At 31.2% G+C, this 7,624-nt stretch overlaps 1 pseudogene; it reads right to left on the bottom strand.

Moving 5' to 3' along the window:
- Positions 1-5,729: 5,729 nt before the first annotated feature.
- Positions 5,730-6,519, bottom strand: LOC149218973 (ATP-dependent DNA helicase Q-like 3 pseudogene; annotated as a pseudogene).
- Between the last annotated feature and the right edge of the window lie 1,105 nt (positions 6,520-7,624).

Here is a 7,624-nt window from a genome sequence, read left to right as displayed (position 1 = left end):
ATGAAATCCAATCATATACCTGAGAGTTTTTTTTTTTCCGAAGGTGGTAAAACCTATCAACTCAGGTGTCAAACCAACAGTGAGGACAGCCATCTCTGGCTGCTATCCGCGAATGCTGGGTTGACTCATCACTGTTAAATAGGAAAACCACGCCACCTGGCATAACCCTGCTGGTGGTCCGTAATCGGGAGCAGGCTCTCACTCCTGCCAGATGCCTCTGGGTCTTGGGCCGTTAACCTGTTTCCTTACGTCCGAGTAAGACGAGCTCTTAGCCAAGCAGAAGCAGTTTTACGGCATACTTACCTGAGAGTTATTTCATTTCATTAATTGAATTCAGATAAAAAAATATTGTGATTAAATTCAAATAAAATTTTGACTCTTTTAACAATAAAACCTTACTTTTACGGAATAATGCAATACCAAAAGTTTTGAGTCTTAACGATACAACCTTAATTTTGACATCAAGGAGTGGTTTCTCTTCTGATCAGCTTATATATATATATATATATATATATATATATCATTTTGAGGTAGTAGTTTAGTTTTTCACTTTGTATGTTTATTTTTTTTAGTAGAATTTATGTTAATTTTTTTTGGATGGTTCTAATTTTATTAATTGTTCCTAAAAAACAACTTATTATTTTTAGTTGATTTAATGTATATATGTAATCATTTATAAATTAAAGTATAATGTCTTCTAAAAGATTGTTTCTCAAGGATATGGTAAAAATGAGCGTTGTTTTACTGTTATGTTATAAAGTTTTTAGTTAGAATTCTAAGAAATTATTTTTGGTTAGATTATGAAATTTTGTTATTTAAAATAAGTAGTTAAAATTTTGTCAAATCATGATTTTTTGTTATTAGTCATATCATGAAATTTTGTTATCAAGAATAAGTGGTTAAAACTCTCTCAAATCATGATTTTTTTATTATTTAAAACAAGTTTTTAAATACATGCTTTAAAAATACAAAAATACTTAAATTATAAAAAATTCACAATCAAACTTGTGATTCAACAAATCCTTCCTCAATTTTAAACAAATTTAATAAAATGTAAAAAATAAAAAAATTGGCAAATAAAAAAATTAAAAAAACAACCACCAACAAACAAACTCAAGCCATAATCTCTATGCTCACACATGTTATTTATCTACCAATATTACAAATATATATGAAAACACTCTCGTATCTAACACGTGATTAAGAAATAAATTAAATCCATAAACACATTTAAAATAACAACTATATCTCAAAACTTGAAAAACAAGGTTATATATGAATAAAAGGCTAACAAAATTCGACCCAAAAAACAAACCAACAAACTCCAAAACATAAAACAAATATAGTTCCACATAAAAATCCACTCGTTTTCCGAACCATTCATACGTGTCATTTAGACAACTTGTTGCTGGTCACATCATCTATCATGTGCTCCACATGCCCCATGCCTTCAACGGTTTCGATGTCATCCATGCTATTATCTTCCTGCTTCTTATTGACCACCCTATAGGTACTACCTTCGTTTCCAGCCCCATCTGATTTTCCTACTTTCGTAGATATGCCTATATTAAGGTCCACTTAACCATTGAAGATGGCTCGGTAAACCAGAGTTTGAAGCTTGCCTATAAAATATCACTCAGGTTCGAACCTTGTTATTTATTTTCCGCGTAAAATTAGGAGGTAACCTAAATGTTTCTCCAAGCCTCGACTGTCTTCTGTTTATTTCTCGTTTAAATAAATATAGTACATGGCATATATGTCAACTTGATAATCCAGACTTCGTAGTAGGTTCAATGAAAGACAAAAATGGACTATTTCTGGTTCTTTATATCTAATATTGAATGCATAACTTCAAGGCCTAAACATAATGCAACTTCCAAGATCCTTCATTTCAAATTTATTTTGATTAATTCCTTTGTATATTTATTTTGTATGATTAAAGTTTTACCATAATCTCTCCAAACTTCAAGGCTTAAACATAATGCAACTTCCAAGATCCTTCACCTTAAATTTTTGTGACGAATATCTTTTGATCATTTCAATTAACTTAGTGGCATTTTCTATTATGATAAGATCATCAACATAGAAATAAATCAAATCAATGTATTTTTTATTCCTTCTTGATATGCATATTTGGATCTCCTTTACTTTTAATAAAACCTTGTTGAAATATCGAAGGTATCCATCTTCACATGCCAAGACTTGGGTTCCTATTCGAGTCCATATAATAATGTTTTATGTAACTTGCAAACAAGATCGTTTTGTCCCTACTTTACAAAACCTTTTGGCTAAACAAGAAAAACTTCTTCCTTTACTTCTCCATTTAGAATTATTTACTTAGTATCTAAATGATTTAGCCTCTGATTATGCTTAGTAGTCGATGCAATCATCGTCATAATGGTGTTCATTTTAGCTATAAGGGAAAAGTTGTATCTATAGTCTACTCCTTCCTTTTGTGGATATTACTTAAATGCTACCAATCTAGCTTTATTCTTATCAATATTTCCATAAACATTAAACTTGGTTTTGAAAAATTATTTTGAATCTATAAGGACTTTATTCTTAAGCAATTTTGTTAGTTCCCATGTTTCATTTTTCATAGTAAAATCATATTATTTTTTCATGGCATCCATCCATTCTTTGTAGTACTTATCTTGCTCATAATATAAATGCCTCACTATAGTCATAACTTAAGTCATTCATGAATAATATTTATACCTTATAAGTTTTTGAATTTGTCTTTTTGATATTTGTAATGCCTCACTACCTTTTGGAGTTGCTTTGCTTCTTCTTGGTGTGCTCTAGCTACTTGTAGCTTCAATGTTACTTTGATATTCAACATAAACGCATCGATTTTGAACCTCTTCTGCTTTGTTGTCTTCAGGTAAGTTCCATACACTATGCTCTCCCTCTTTCTGAATCCTGTTTGTACATTCATAAAATATGATAACATTGCTCCTAAATACTTTGTGAGTGATTGGGTCAGAGATTTTATAAGAGTTATAATTAAAACAATAACCCATATAGATGCATTTATTTCCTTGGCATCAAGATTTCTCCTAACTTCTTTGGGAACATTAGAAAATGCTTTGCTTCTAAAAATTCTCAAATGACTTACAATTTGTTTATAGCCATGAAATGTGTCATAAGGTGTTTTGTGCTCTGGAATTTTTGTGAAACTTCTATTTTTCAAATACATAGTAGTGCTTATTGCTTCAACCAAAAAACCATTAGATAAATGTTTACCTTTAATCATGTTTCGAGAACACTCATCCAAAGTTTTATTTTTCCTGTTAACTACTTCATTATGTTGAGGAATGTGTAACACTATAAATTGTTGTTGAACCCAAATATTATTGCAATAATTGATCAATTCCCTTGAAGTGTATTATCCCACTTGACATAACCTGAAAATCTTAATTTGTATTATCACCCAAATTTTGTACCTGCCCTTGACATATGTATATGTGGTGTATATGCTATGACCCCAAAACAATATTTTAATATGATATAAGTTCTCATTTTTTGTTATTAGAAAAACAATATATAAATAATTTATAATTAATTAATATTTTTTTAATTTAATAAAAAATAAATTTATTAATTTAAATATAAAATAATCTAAAAGTATTTTTTTAATATATAAAGTTTATTTTTTTTATAGGTTATGGAGTTAAATTTTGTCTTCATCTAGAATTTAGTTAATTTAATTTGTTAATTGGATTTATCTTGAATAATTAAGAAAAATGATTATTATCTTTCTCACTTAGATTCAATTTCCTCAATTAATATGATAAACTCATATTGAATATATTGTTGTAATGGTTTTGAGCCTTGTTGTTAAATGACCTTAAATATTCTATAATATCTTACTTTCATCTGCAAACTAGAGAGTGAAATACTTTATTACATAGGGAATTTTTTTTATATAAATTGTAATAATGATTTTCCATTAATTATTTATCTTCATCATAATGATACTAAGAATTTAAAGTATAAGTAATCACTTTATATTTTAAATGATAGTAGTAAATAATGATCATATCAATTAAAATGAAATTAAATATTTTATATTTATAATTTTTATGATATAGACAAATAGGCCCATTATGAAATTCACAAGAAGGTGCTTTTGACAAGCATAATACCATGTTTCAGAATCATTAAAAAGGAGAACCCTATCATACTATCATGTGCGTGAGGTACAAAAATATGTCACATATATGCCTATAACTAAAAATAATGGTCGCATTAATGATTTTCCATTCAGAGGAGCTCTGAGCAACTGATGTAGTTGTAGAAACCCTAACGATGAATCAATCATTGTGGATCATATCAGCAAATTTAGGGACCAATACATCTTGGATCATAATTGGAGGTATTTGATTTGTGCTCGTTTCATGGTAGAGTCAGGTGGTCATCATCAAGACTAGTCTAACCTCTTCTCCTTTTCCATCGACTAATATTGAGGCCTTCAATCTAATGGTGTCAAATGGACATAAATTGAAGCATAAAAACTCATAGCTTGTTGACTTTAATGTAAAAATACACAAGAGGTATTTTGTAATAATAATTTATTATATATATAAAATGTATAAGTGATGAATGTTACAATGAGGACCCGCATATATATACCTAAGCAAGTGTCCTTTCGTGACTAGGCATGTCTTTTAGACATGCTTTTCACTTAACTTAATGATTATTTAACATAACCGATATTTGAATATTTAATATTTACATTTATTTTATTTATTTACTTGTTATGAATTATATTCATAACATAGCCCCTTCCTTTAGAAGCTTTGTCCTCAAAGCTTTAATGTTGTCAATTTTCTTCACTTAGTGTCAGTCATCTTGATGTATGTAATCTGGCAATCGTCTTGTCATGTAGCTCACTAGTAATATTGTCTTGAAACCCAGGTTTTTTCTTTTTCTTTTAAATAATAAATTTTTTTAATATATATCTATATATATATATATATATATATATATATCTATATATATATATATATATATATATATATATATATATCTTATATTTATATAACTTTATAGGTATATTACCTTAATACATATTACCGCCTTACTACGTATTACCGAATCGACAACCGTCATGATGCTTCGTTCACCATTTGACGGATTTGTTACAGGCGTTCTAGAAGGATGAGCAGTCGACGAAGAATTACCAGCCACTACATTCTTGGCACCTTGTTTGTGTGTTGCTCCAACCCCGTGTAGCCACTTCGACTGCTCGCAGGGACAAACGATGTGGTTGTTGTTGACGACAGCGTGCAAGAAACAACGATTTTCGGTGGAGGCTCATCTTATGGCAGAGATCTTCGACGACATGCAAGGATCATAGGTTGGCTTGGTTGAGTGACGGACAGGGATAGTAGGTCAGCTTGAAATGTCTACCACTTGACCGATGACTAGGGCACGTTTGTTTTGCAAAGGAAAACACTTTCATTTAACAGGTTTGTGGATTCTATGTCATAGTGGGGACAATACCCACAATTAGCGTCTTGGCTGGAGGAACAGTGGCCCATCTGACTGCTCATCTTTGGGAATCAACCTACCCAAAATTGAAATCAAGGCAAGGATTCCTGAACATATATGGAGGCAAGGTTTAAATGTATGGAGCCATCGAAAGAAGTAGCACTGCTCATAGGGTGTCGGTGTGATGGTTCGACATTTTCATATCTTTTGATCACATTATCCGGGAGAGTCCTTCAAATCTCAGACAAATGAATTTTCTTTTTGTAGCCAGATCCTTCACAATATTCAACCATCTGCCCAAAATCACTAAGACATTTATTGCACATTACATATTCTGATTTTTCTTTATTTCCCTTATTTTGTGAGGAGTTACTTAAAATGTATTCCATGCTCCCCCGATCATCAAAGCCATAGCAAATTAAACTTCTTGATCGATTTTGATCACGTTCTACTCTTCCAAATTCTTGATAAAATGACTCCATAGACTTCGTACTCGTAAAATGACATATAATCTGCACATTTTTTCGATCTATTCCCATCCCAAAGGCTATTGTAGCCACCACCACTGGAACTTTTCGTAATTCCCATCCATTCGGTGCTTGCCTACAAACACTATCATTCAATCCTACATGATATACACGAAAAGAAATGCCATCTTTCAAAATCATCACATGTATTTTGAGCAAGATAATAAGTTATTATGCAGTCTTTCTTACCTGCCTTTAGCATATCTCGTAGATGAATATATGCATTATTCAAGAGGTCTTTGTATCGAACATCATAAAAGATATTTGGTTGATTAAATGATGTTTGAAGTATTAATGGTTGATGCAAACACAATGACTTTACTATATCCTCTTGCACCTTTCTAGCAACTTCTTTGAATGGAGAAGTTCTAGTAATTCTAAGGTCTATAGTTGAATCCAATATATAAAGCATGCCTACATGGATAGTAAAAGGCTCCAGAACAACAGATAATGGAAGATAGCCATGCTTGCTATCAAAAACAGTAACCAAAGCCATGCATTTCTTACTTGATAAAAACCCTAAAACCAGCTGCCATGCAAGTTTTCCCTTCCAGAATTCACCATTTTCCTACTGAAACCTATCAATAATTTCATCTCCAATTCTACCCATATCTTCATCTTCATTCCCTACCTTTTTTGAAATGGAAATCCTAAGAAAAACATGTTGAGACACAACATAACTCAAATCAGGGTATTTTTCCCCTTTAAAAACCTCAGCAATATGAATCTTAACATTGTCCCAATTGATCAGACTCTTAGGATCTACTTCGTTTTTAGAAATAATCTCAGAAAAATCCAGTGATCCAGAAATTAGGTTGCAGGTGCTTGAGTCTTCAATCAAATCCAAGTTATCTACAATGCATTGCAGCTTACAGATTCTACCATTAACAAACCTCCCATCAATACCTTCAATATTTAGATCTTACGTTTGAATTGCATGTGGAACAAGTTTAGAATCAGAATTTTGTTGTTGTTGTATGACAACCAATGTTTTTCCATTAGAGATCCATGGGATTTTAGGGGACTCTGTAATCTCATTCTGATCTGAATGAGAAAAAAGATAAGCCACTTCTTTTTTTTTCAAATTCCCAATTGGATTCGGGTTTTGAGTGGTCTTCTTCTCTAGTTTTCATATACCCAATTTGACTATCCTTCTCATCACAATCGTTGTTGAGATCATTTTCATCTTCATGTGAATCTTCTTCATTATATTCCTCATTGTTATGATAGTGTTCATATTCTTGTTTTTCAAGATAGTCCTCGTCGACCTCATCTTGATCTGTATCATTTTCATATTCATCATTATCAACATTTTTAATCGAATTCTTCTTCTTTTTCTTCTTCCACATTTTCATCTTCATCATCTTCAATGTCTTCTTCATTGTTGCTATCATATTCCTTATTATCGATTTCCTTTCGACATGCTTTAACTTATGCATATGATTTTTCTAAACGCTACAATGCTTCTTGAGTTTTACTAAATTGTTCAATGCATTCAGGATGTGAACACAATGGCACATTGTGTGACAAACAACGTTCAAAGACCCGCATGATTATATTGTGTGCCATGGCTCTAATACCACTGAAGCATAAAAAATGAT

The sequence above is a fragment of the Pinus tabuliformis genome, chromosome Q (genome assembly GCF_031772625.1).
Source record: "Pinus tabuliformis cultivar Carrire ecotype Pingquan chromosome Q, CPIR1, whole genome shotgun sequence".
In the NCBI taxonomy this organism is placed as follows: domain Eukaryota; kingdom Viridiplantae; phylum Streptophyta; class Pinopsida; order Pinales; family Pinaceae; genus Pinus; species Pinus tabuliformis.
Note: the sequence above shows the minus strand (reverse complement) of the source record. Positions and strands in the feature narration are given on the sequence as shown.